This window comes from Acomys minous (genome assembly GCF_964271855.1).
Source record: "Acomys minous genome assembly, chromosome: 18".
NCBI lineage: Eukaryota > Metazoa > Chordata > Mammalia > Rodentia > Muridae > Acomys > Acomys minous.
Window position 1 is genome coordinate 7,287,778 of NC_140501.1, and position 12,598 is coordinate 7,300,375.

Genomic DNA, 12,598 nt, shown 5'->3' on the forward strand with positions numbered 1-12,598 from the left:
CAAACAGTCTAAATATTTGCATATTCGGTGCATATCTCTTCTCCTCAGAGTTGATGTTAATCTCAGGGAAGGTTGGGATTATGGGGTTCTTGCTTTATTGATGTTCTGAAAGTGTAGATTGCCCAGGGATGTGCACCTGGAGGCCTTTGACCAGAAACTAGATCCATCTGTTTTGCTTACTTATTGGCTAGATGCACCTTCTGATCTGAGTCTAATTACTTTAAAGTTATTATAGTGGCTTGGATTGTAACATGAATCCAGCAGATTCTTACAGTTCCTGAGATGCCTTTGATGAAACCACAGGAATACAGAGATTGTCTTATTTTCTACTGTGTGGACTGTGATGTGCTATGAAAGCTGATGTGCATGCAGCATGTCAGGCAGCCTGAATCATGATTTTTATTCTTTTAAAAGGATTTTAAAATATTGTCTGTCTCCTTTGCAACTGCCTCACTTCCTGTAGGTCTTTTGAGCAGCTGACAGTGTAGAGAAGTGAAAAAAAAAAAAAAAACATCTTGCCTAACATCAGACAACCTGTGCTTCAGTTTTGGCCACTCCTTCTACCTACATGCATTTTTAACCACCACTGAATTGAATTCTCACCTGTAAATTAGAAAGAAAAATTCTTCTCAAAGAGCTATTGTAGGAATTAAGTGTAAAATCGCTGGCATGATGTTCTTTATAGCCTTGGGAACACTTACCGATAATGCATATATTTTTCCAAAACATAATAATACATCAAGCATGAATAGTAAAGAGAATGAAGTATAAGTAAATCATGAAGGACGGAATCCGGCCTCAGGCACTGATTAGCAATGTGGCAAGCATGTGGAGGCTTGAAGGTGTTAGCAAACATGAACTTAATTCGCACAACAAGGACATGAGGCAATACAGCCATTATACTCGTTCTGAGATGAGTAAAGTGGGCACAGAGATGCAATGTCTGATCAAGTTAATCAAACACCTCCAAGCATCCACATGCTGTCTGTGCTTGTTAAATTAAAAAGCTACTGGCTAAATAAGCAAAGGAGCTTCTTGCTTTCTCTCAGTCTGGACACCTAAGTCCGAACTTCTGAACTTGACCTTGAAGAGTGGCAGTAATTGCTATAGCATTTGGGTTTATTTGATCCCAACTACCACATTGCTAGGAGACTCGAGTCTTTTGAGGTGGTTTGATCTCCTTCCTGAAGTGGAAGTTTCTGCTTTCTTTGAAGACGCAGTTGTGTCACATGATGTTTTTCTGGACGATGTCTTGTGAGAGGGCACGCAATGTTTGGAAGGTGTAAATAGAACACGTTGAATAGTTGGACAATGCTTTTTGCACTGCTACACTGCTGACATTCAAATCTTCACTGGTCTTCACAGACAGAAACATTCCAGAGAACTCATGGTACTTCCTGCTGGCCACTTTCTGTTGATGCATGTGGATTTGGTAGAGACTTGCTGTTTCTGCTGGATCATGCCATCCGGACGGATTCATGTTGCTGTTTGGTGTTTGCTATTGGACTGGACTGCTGGTGTCCTGACAACGCAGAGTGGAATCTTGCCAAGAAACTACATCTAAACAGGTCCACAACCCATTTGTTTTATTGACTTCTTTCTCCCCTTCCCTGACCGGTCAGTTAGAAGTGAGGTTGCAGTGTTTAAGAACCATAAATAAAAATTTGAAATATCTAAACCTACACCTTCCTTTGTGTTGCCTTCAGCCAAGCAGCTCTTCAGCACTACAGGTGTCATTTACCTAGAATCCCAGTGTCTTTTTAAGTGATGGTTCCAGACTAGAAGCAGTGTCTCCCCATGGTGGTGCAGGAAACACCGACTCTGAAAACGCTGGAACTCAGATTTCTAGGCTAGAGGCACGAGCACTGAAGGAATTCTCTCCTCCTTTCCACCAGAGGCTTGGACAATGACTTGTCCTCTGCTGCTCTGCTCAACTTGTAGCATTTCTCAGGTCCATAGGGGTTCATTGTACTTTTTTTTTTTGTCCCAGAAGCTTTTCTGGCAAGGCATTTGTCGTACGTGCAGGAAATGGGGAATGTGACCTTGAGAGTGGAAGCTACCTTCAGCGAGGCCACATTGGTTTATAGAAAGAGAAATCCTGCTAGTCATCTAGTTTAGCTCAATTAATTTTCCATATAGGATTTAACATCTGGAGTTGCAGTCAATTTGTGCACAAACTGATGTAGTCAGCTAATCCATGGTACAATGCACCTTTCTCTTCCAGGCAAATTATTCTATGACTAGTTGCTGATCTTCTATTGGCTTAGGGAATCCTTAGTAATAATTTGAAATTCAAGTTTAACATCTGATGTTCACAGTTGTCTGAATGGCTCTCAGGTATGACCTCTCACCAGTTTTTACTTTGGTGAGTAGATTTTACTGTAAAAACTCATGGTAGGAATGAAAATGTCCCCCAGAGTCTCATATATTTGAATGCTTACTCACCAGTAAGTGTTGCTCTGTGAAAAGATCAAAAGGATTAGGAGGTATGGCCTTGGTAGAGGAAGTGTGTCACTGGCAGCAGGCTGTGAGGTGTGAGAAGCTCAAGCCAGACACATTTCTCCATCTCTACTTGTAGATAAGGATGCAGCTCTCAGCTACTTCTCCAGCACGACACTTGCCTGCTTCCATGCTGCCTGCCACAGAGATAATGAACTAAGCCTCAGAAACTGTAAGTAAGCCCCCAATTTAATGCTTTTTTAAAAAAATGGTTTACCTTGGTTATGGGTTCTCTTCTCAGCAATAGTAGTGACTAAGACAGGAACAAACTGAGACCCCTGTTAACTCATGGCTTTTCTGTCTTTTGTCCTTCTGTGTTTAAATCCTCTAACTCCATCTTCGAGTTTTCTTCTCACGCTTTGATTTGCAGAGGCATCATTTTTATTAAGATAAATTGCATTCTGAGTAGTCAGCTAGGGTATCAGTGTCTCTATTAAGCCTCCTACAGTTTCCTCCCCTGGAATGAGACTACTCTTTGTGATACTATGGCCACATGCACATAACTTGATCATATCATTCATTTTTTTTAATCATGCTCTAATGATTTAACTATGTTCCACTTTAGAATATTGGTATGTGAAGAGCAAAGACAATCTAATATATTTTGTACCTCTTCTCCACAGTTCTGAATAAAGATCTTAAAGATGCTTTCTGTTGAAAGCATATCTAAACTAACGAAGCTGTAATTATTCGTTGATGATCTTTGAGCAAGGAAGAGCAAGCTTGGTCTTAGTCCCCTTCACATGTGCCTTTCTGTTAAGATTTCAGTGTTGATATAACCCTGGCATTTTACTGTAGTTCTCTTCAAACCTATGTTTCCTCTTTGCCCTCCGCAGACTCACTGTGTGTAGGTCAACATGTGTCCCAACTCTGAGTTATAGGGTTTTCATCCCCGTGGGAAGGCAGGAAAGGGCATTGGGTAGAAGGAGACTCATTTGTCCTCTCTTGGCTGTATTTGATCCACAGCTTAGAAACAAATACTTAAATTTCTCAATGAGTTGGACTTTCTCAAAGGTTCCTAGTGAGAATCCATGCAGAGCTGAGTGGAGCACTGTGGATGTGTCTAAGTGTCTGCCGTGTCTGAGGGCATTAGTCCTCACTCCAAAGCCGCCTTCTAGAGATCTCTGTGTCCTTGGTAATCTCATCCCTGTCCACCAAGCAGAATTTTCTCATCTGCATATGAAGTGGGAGTGGAAAGGATTTCTCCAGTAATTCCATGCACTTTTTCCTTGTTAAGTGTTGACATATCAAGTGTGATGACTTTCAGAAGCAACGATTGTGCATCTTTTCAATGTTTCCACATGTGTACAAGACTATGGGCCTGTTTGTTTCACTACTGTACATTTTGTGGCATAGCAAGAGTATAAATTTTCCCGTGAGTAAGTCACTACTTTTACAGAAAGAGAAAACAAATATTTAACCCCGTGTTGAGAAGGAAAATATCTCGACAGTGTACCATCATGGTGCACAATATCCATGCATTCCTGTACTGCTCTACGCAAGAACCAAGCTGCCATTTATAGTATTTTATTTATTAGATATTTTTAGATTATAACATAATGGCATCACCTCCTCCTCTGCTTTTATCCTCCCAAACTTGTGTTTTAATGAAAACTATTCTTATCCCTAAAAGATTTTCACATTCAGGCAAGGATTAAATTTCTTATTTGAGCAGAATAAAATTAAGTCTTTTCTCATAGGATGTAGTTGGGTAAAGAGTGAATCATGTTGGTTGAGCCATTCATTCACCTCCTTATATCTGTGTGTTGCTCATGCTCAAAGACGGCCCATGTCTTAGAGTCTCTGATTGTGTTCTATGAGTGCTGTTGTATGAAAGAGTAATGTTTTTGACAGTTATGGTCTATGGAAGAGCAGTATATCTGTCTTTCTTCTATTTTTATTTTATCTATCTAGGTGGTTTGACTTGAGTTTCATTGTCTTGAATACATGGAACTGACTACAGTAGTTAGCAGAAAGCACTGGCCTTTCACCCAATAACAGATTCATACACAAACTCTATCTGTAGGCCTGGATAAGAGTTGCTTCTGCAGGTGGGAATAAATCGTGGATGGGAGACAAAGATATTCTGGTTGGTGTAGAATATTAAGTCTTCCTTATTTCTTCTTCATGGACCAGTTAGAGGAACTCCTGAAGACCGTGTCATGATAACAGAAAATATTCATCTTGGTTAATTTCAGGAAGAAAAAAAAATAAGAAAGACATGGTTGCAATTAACTTGAGCTCACAATGGGAAATCAAATGTAAAGTAAATTTTCTTTTAAAAAAGCTGTGTAAGAACAAAGATATTCCTGTCTCATGTGAGTTCCTGGGGTCATCACGAACTACATTATCATCTACTCGTTCTGTGAGGCGAAGGATGGTCCTTAACCTCTTCAAACCTCGGGTTTCGTCTGTTACCTAGGGACAATAAGCTCACTTTGAAGGGTTGTTCTCAGAAGGCACATCAGTGACTTCCTGCTCATGAAGGGCAGCAGGGGATCTTTAAAGGGCATCTAGTTATTACATTATCACCACTATTTGCAGAAAATGACAATTATGTTTATGTAATAGTTTGACAAAAAGCACATTTGATCCCACATGAACCTCTCGTTACTAGGCTGCCACTTTGCCTGACTATACATTCACAGTCTCTTTAGACTTTTAAGATATAAATACAGTTTCAGAGTGAGAAAAGCGCTGCTGGTGACAAGGTCTCAAATGTATGAAATAAGTTCAGCATTTAAGTGGATAATGCAAGGAATAGTTGCTCCTTTTGGAGTCTTGAAGATTTATTCTCAATAAATTGTAATTTATTGCATATGCATTTCAACTAAGTTTATGAGAAATTCATTAAAGACATGAAAATGTCAACATAGAATTTTAATTATTGTTCTTACCACATACTCGAAATGTCACAAAATATCAGGATTATATGAGGCAAACAAAGTGAAAGTGTCTTTAGAGATTAGCCATTCCTAGAGTGAAGTCATATGTCCCTATTCCCTTAATGATTCATTGTTCAATAATGCTAATGGATGGTGATACAATAACGTTTTATGAAGTTAATAATCCAGGCTCTCTCCTCCCAGAGAATGTGTGAAAAAGCGTATTTCCAATGAGCCTTTGTTTCCATTCATCAACTTACTACTGAGATGACATTGGTTTTGAAAGTGATATCCCGGGCACATACGCCTGAGTGCCTCAACCCGGAGCTTTCTAACAAGCGATGATGAGCAATGAACCCAGATGCCTTGGAGGTTTCTCAGAGAGGATTTTCCAGCCTCAACTTGATATGTGCAATCTCAGGGAGGTGAGCACCCCAAAGTCCCTCCAACTAAAGGGAACATTTTTTTTTTATCTGACACAGTCCTATCTGCATGTTATTATTTTGTCCATGACTACCACAAAAGAAAAAGTGTAGATAGCTTGGGGAAAAAAAATCACAATTACCACCTAAATAACATAAAGTTCTTATTTAATGTTTGGAGGAGTCTTTTTATATCATTGAAACTAGTAGAAATGGGGTACAATGATTAGAGTGGCACACTTCAGGTACTTGGCTTAATCCCCAGCATGGGAGTAAATATGTAACATTTATGGGGTTTCCCTTAGATGCAGATCTGTGCAGTTACGTTGTTCTTCCTTTCCCCTTTTTCTTTTAGTTTATTTATTAATTTAATCTCTTAAGCACGATCCCAGACCCCTCCCTCCTCTCCTTCCAGTCCCACCTTCACACCCCCTCCTGAGCTCACCCCTCTCCTTTTTCTCAGACAAGGGGAGGCTCCCAAGTGTTACCAACCCACTCAGACACCTCAAGTCACAGCAGGACAAAGCACTCCTCTCCCACTGAGGTCAGACATGGCAGCCAAGCTAGAGGGAAGGGATCCAAAGTCAGGAAACAACAGGTGGTGGCACTCAGAGGAAGGACAGCAGGTTACCAAGAAGAGACTTGATACCCTATGAGCATATACAGGGGGAGGTAATCTCCCTCAGTCACATTCATAGGGGAGAAGAATAAGGGGAAAATGGGAGGGAGGGAAGAATGGGAAGATACAAGGGATGGGATAACCATTGAGATGTAACAAGAATAAATTAATAATAAAAAATTAAAAAAAAAAGAAGGGCAAAAAAAAAAAAAAAAAAGAAATGTGAGAGATGTCGTGGTAGGAAGCTAGGAAAACACATGACAGGTTTTGACATTTTATGTATTTCAAGGTTGTTCTTTTCTATAATTCTATGTCTCATTCACCCAACATGTTTTACTGAAACATGTTCCATCTATTAAAAACATGAGTGTTTTCAGGGAAAACAAAAACAAAAACAAAGTCAGGAAACAGAGTCAGAGACAGTCCCTATTCCCACTGTTAGGGGACCCTCGTGTTGACTAAGTTGCACATCTGCTACCTATGTGGAAGGGGTCTAGGCCTAGTCCATGCCTGGTCTTTGGCTCTCATAGTCCACGGTTAGTTTGCTCTGTAGGTCATCTTGTGGTATCCTTGGTCCCTCTGACTCCCTCAATCGTTCCTCCCACTCTTCCACACAACTCCACTAGCTTGGCCTAATGCTTGGCTGTATGTCTTTACATCTGTTTCCATCAGCTGCTAGATGAAGCCTCTCAGAAGACAGTCATGCTAGGTTCCCCTCTGCAGTCATGGCAGAGTTTTTCTGAGAAAGACATGAAATCCTAACAGCGGGGAAGCATCAACTCTGACAGTGAACAAAGTAATAAGAACAAAATAGAGTAAGATTGGTATAATTTCTGGTATACTTAATTTGAAATATTTCATATTAAATTATATTTTAATAATTCATTTACTGTACTTTATTATTAATGTAAAATACTTTCTATTAAAATCTTGCCTTAGAATTAATTGCTTTAGGAAGCCTTCCTGGAATATATAAAACATAGTTATAATGACATTTTACATACAGATTTGTATCATATTTTGAGTTTTTATTTTTGCAGAAATTTTCATTTTATATAATAGAAGCAAAACAGAGCATTTTGTTAAGGAGTAGGGTGAATGAAATAAGAATTTATGGGCTATATGTAAGTTTAATTGTGTAAGAAAGGCCAACATAACACAATGCTTTAATTATTTAACACTTATGGAAAATGAACCTGACCAAGACAGTTGTATGATAACATGCTGACATAACAAAAGGCAACATTAGCTGGACACTTTGGTTCATGCTTGAATCACAGCCCAGGGGATACTGAAGGGAAGGGATCTTGAGATGTCAGCCTGGGCCATGTGGAAGAACCTTATCTCAAAAAGAAAAGAACAAAACAAACAAACAAAAAAAACAAGAACCAAACACAGACAATGGGTTTGAAAAGATTCCTTCCTTCCTCCCTCCCTTCCTCCCTTCCTCCCTCCCTTCCTTCCTTTCCCCCTCCCTCCCTCCCTCCCTTCCTTCCTTCCTTCCTTCCTTCCTTCGTTCCTTCCTATGAGAGACAATTATAATGCTGGATGTATATGATTAGAACAAATATTGACAATGTTCTTACCATTGTGAGCATGCAATGTCACAAAAACAGACAACCATATTTGCGCCTGTCCCAGTCACTGTTCCATTTCCGTGAAGAGACACCTTGACCAAGGCAACCCTTACGAAGGAAAGCATGTCACTAGGGGCTTGATCACAGTTTCATAGGCTTCGTCCGTTCTCTTCATGGCAGAGAACATGGCAGCAGGCAGGAGTGGTGCTAAATTAGCTGTGAGCAACATCGTGATTCTCAAAGAGACACTGAGAGACTGGGCACAGGCATGGGCTCCTGAAACCTTGAAGCCCATCCTCCCACAGTGACACACTTCCTCCAACTAGGCCACACCTCCTAGTCCTTCTAATCCTATCAAAGAGTTATACTCTCCGGTGACTAAGAATTCAAATGCGTTACTCTGTGGAGGACATTCTAATTCATACTGCCAAATGATTATTTCACAATTTCAGAATTTATGGAAACTAACAAGAAATTCAAAAGCTGTCTTGGTTTCATTGGCTGCAATTAGTCAAACTGTTCTGATTTCCCTTGTTAACCAGATGATGCAAACACGGGTTCTTTTGCATCAATCTTAACTACTTATGTTAACTTTCAGAAGAACATGAATTACACAGCACAGCATAAATCTGTCCATCCATCCACCATCCATGTAGATTAGGGGATGGTTGTGATAACATTAAAAAGGCTACAGAAAGTTCAAGGATTTACAAAGAAGCCACACACTGAGGGCAGATACAGGAAGTTGATAGAGACCAAAGGAGACACTGTGGATGATTAGATAAGATGCTAGCGAATCCAGTTGCTGTCATGAGTCTAAGAGTCAAGTCAAACGACAGAGTTCTGATGAGCTGCAAGGTTTAATGGAGCTGTTTGGGGATGTGTGAGGCCATGGGGGACACGTGGAATCCCTGATGCTATAAAGGTGAAGGGACAGACTGGGCCCTGATGAGCAAATGGGTGGGCTCCATCAACAGTGGGGAAAAGGGCCATGGCCACCTCTCCCTTCTCATCACCAGGATTTGGACCTGAGGTTTAGGTTTAAATGGAAGGTGAGGAGAGGTATGCTTAGCTGAGCAGCCTCAGTCAAGGTGTGGTTCAGATGATCACTAGAGATCACAAGTTTCAGGACTGTAGACAAAGACTGTCAAGACTCTCTGACAAAGAGTAAATCTTTTTTTTTTTTTCTAAAAGACAAGTTCCTTTGCTGGCTGGTCCTAGGGCTCCAGAGTTTTCCTTCACCCAGAATGAAACTTCTGGGACAGTTCAAACTTCTAGGGGTGGATTGTTTTAATCCTCGGACAGTGCATTTTCATTCTCGCCAGGATGGCTACAAAGTAACACTACCCCTGTGTAATGTGTTCTTGTCTTTGTGGGAGCTGTATATGTTCTTCGTTCTGGTGTATTCACTAAATTCTTAGGCCTGGTTTTCCTGGTGGGATTTTAATGCATCCATGTGTCCACATATAGTCACTATTTACTTTGATACACTTATATGGTGGCCTCCCTTTTGCTTCTAGGAATATATTGGCTTTTAGTCTATATTTCCTGGGTGGTACCAGAAAAGATGCTGTTGCTAACATACCCAACAAGGTACAGAGTCATCTTCCCTCTGTGTTTGTACCCAAAAACAGAGCCAAGCGTTACTTTAGAATGGACTCTGTCATGGCAGGATGCTGCCTTAAAAGCTATATGCGTAAATTATGTTCATGTGTTATGTGTAATACAGGGTAACTTAGAGGAGGGCATAGCCTCACCTTAGCACTTGATGGAAATTTAAAGCATACAAATAATACTTCTGCTGGTCCTGATGGAGCAAAAGAGTAAAGATCCCATCAATAAGACTCTTTTTTGTTGAGGCTTAGAGACACAGAGTGGGTATTGTGTAGGTAGAGACATCCAAAGTCTGAAGGGATGATCTTCATAAAGGATGATGTTCTTGATGTCTGTGGGAAAAAAGTAACACATATATGGATTCTTCCAGGCACTTGAAGAACATGAAATATTTTCTGACATTGACATGAATGAATTGTACACAAAACATGGCAGCACTTTTACTGACTTATGCATGCCTCAGTTGTGAACATTGATGCACAATTCTAACTAAACTAGTAATAAATTAAGTTCAGCAACATATATTAAGAATGACTTTATATAATGTGGAAGGCTGTCAAATATATTCCAGGAATGTAAAGTTTTTCCAACATTAAACATTTCTTATAGACTCTTCTAAATATTCCTCTTCTTAACTCTGGGACTGGAGAGATGCGCTTTGGTTATAGTTGTTGCCCAGTGAGAGTGAAGACATGAGTTTGAATCCTCAGTACCAACATAAAAATGCTAGGCATGGCTTTGCTTGACTATAACCTCAGCATTTGGAGTCCTGAAATATTCTAGACAGTTAGCCTAGCCTGAACAACAAACTTCCAAATCTGTGAGAGATGCTTTATCAAGGAAACAGTGCACAAAGTGATGGAGGAAGACATTCAGTATCTTCATCTGGCCTCTATTTCCTTCACATGGGGACATGTACATACACGTGAACATGGAACACACACACACATTTAGAAAGACACACACATATATACAGATGGACATAATCACAGACACACATACACACACACAGATGGACACATGTACACACAGACACATGCATATACATACAAATAGAGACAGATGGACAGATACATACACACACACACAAACAGATACACACACAGATGGACACACATACACACAGATGGACGCACACAGACACACATACAAAAACACACACACAGACACAAATGGACACACACAGACACATATACACAAATACACACACAAACAGACAGACAGACACACACACTTATACTCAGGTTCTGAAGGAAATAGTCATAATTAATGAAAACATTCCTTAAATGCTTTTAATAAAATTAAATTACTGTTATGAACAAAGTTTTCATAAAATTAAGATTAGAATGCAATGCAATTAATATGATAAAAGGCCTCCAAAGAAACAAACACAGAAAAATCTCTAGCACCAACAACATTTTTCCTAGTAAATGTTGGGAACATTCTATTGGGAAATGAAACCACAGTGTTTGTGATGATTTCCACTCTGCAACAGTAAAACTAAATGCTAAGAACACACCTTGGAAAAAGAAAGCAATGGTGTTGACTTTGTGCAAGGTAAAACTTCCAATCCTTATGACTTTGAAACAATTGAATATCAAGTGAAATAACAGAAGGTTCTTACAATCAGTATAAGTAAACATTGTCCATACTTTACAAAACTCAGAGCCACATATTCAGGTGATGAGTATGCTAATTAGCTTCATCATGTTAATTATTTCACTCTGCATATGTATATCAAGACATAATATCTCTGTCAACCATATATCAATCAATCCCAAAGGGGGAAAAAAGCAATATCGAAGCTCATACAACCACCCATCTAATATGTTTCTTAATGAGAATAAAGGATTAATAAGATTAGTAAATGCCACTGAACTTAAGCAGGGGCTATGAACTCAAACAGGACTCTTGTTAGTTCATGTGAGCTGTGGGGTGGGAAGGATTAATTTATATTGCCTTTGGCATGGCCAACTGACATTGTGGAAGAAAAGTCTCCCATAGGTCCTGTCTGTGCTCTTCAATGCAGATATCTGAGTGCTATGACTTCTTATTCTTTTACTTTTTCAAAGCAACTTTTTCTTTTAAGGCTATAAAGTTGATATTTTAAAGAAATAAGAACAGAGTTAACATTCTCACATTTGATATGCTTATCTTATATCTATAATTTTATAGAAAGAAGTTTGAAGTTAATAATTTTCCCTCATAAAATATATGCCATTACGAAGATTTAGCTCTTTGAAGAAATATAAATGCATGTGCTTTGTTCTGTATTTTTAATTTCAAAATGCCACATTTAAAAAATTTGTGATATTATGTTCCTTTCCTAATCATGTCCATATTGATATCTTTAATTTGTGTCTTTATTGTGTGCTGGTAATTAAAAATAAGAAAAGCACAACAAGCTACTTTAAACCAGCTGATGCAGAATTCCTAGGCAGCACTCAGCATGGGAGAGAAAGAATGGTTTTATCAGTATGATTTAATCAGCCTGTGAGCTCTAGTTCAACAAACAAAAAATACTGGAATATCTAGGAATGATGGGTATAATGCAGTAAGCATTTGTCAAAACGCACATGTGGACCAGAAGAAAATATAATAGGAATAAGTACACACAGGCCCCAAAGCAGAGAAAACAGGAGGCAAACAGAGCAGCAGGCAAGGATTCACAAGAATGTTTTAGGGAGTTATGGGAGTTACGTTTTTTTCTCAGGAACTCTTAGTACTAGAAAGAAGGTGCTGGGTGTTTGGGCTCTAACGCGGTAGATGATAGACACCTAATGTGAACTAGGGTCTTTTAAAGGCGATCATCTTGGATAACCGAAGCAGGATACCTGGAAAGGAAGTTTCCTTATCTTGTTTCTTTACTTAGGCACGTATCTAAATAATAAGAAAACCAGAGTGCAAGAAAGCAATGTATCTCCTAAACAAGAAAATTTCATACAAAACATTAATGTGGCAAACTATGTCACCTTACAGTGA

General features: G+C 39.2%; 1 long non-coding RNA gene across 1 annotated transcript in view; it reads left to right on the forward strand.

Annotated features, from left to right (window-relative positions):
* Positions 1-1,370: 1,370 nt before the first annotated feature.
* Positions 1,371-12,598, forward strand: part of LOC311589708 — a 30,544-nt gene continuing 19,316 nt past the window's right edge. The window contains exons 1-2 of the long non-coding RNA XR_014776631.1: positions 1,371-1,568; positions 2,579-2,671. This is a non-coding gene — a long non-coding RNA (uncharacterized lncRNA). The remainder of the gene's footprint in view (positions 1,569-2,578; positions 2,672-12,598) is intronic.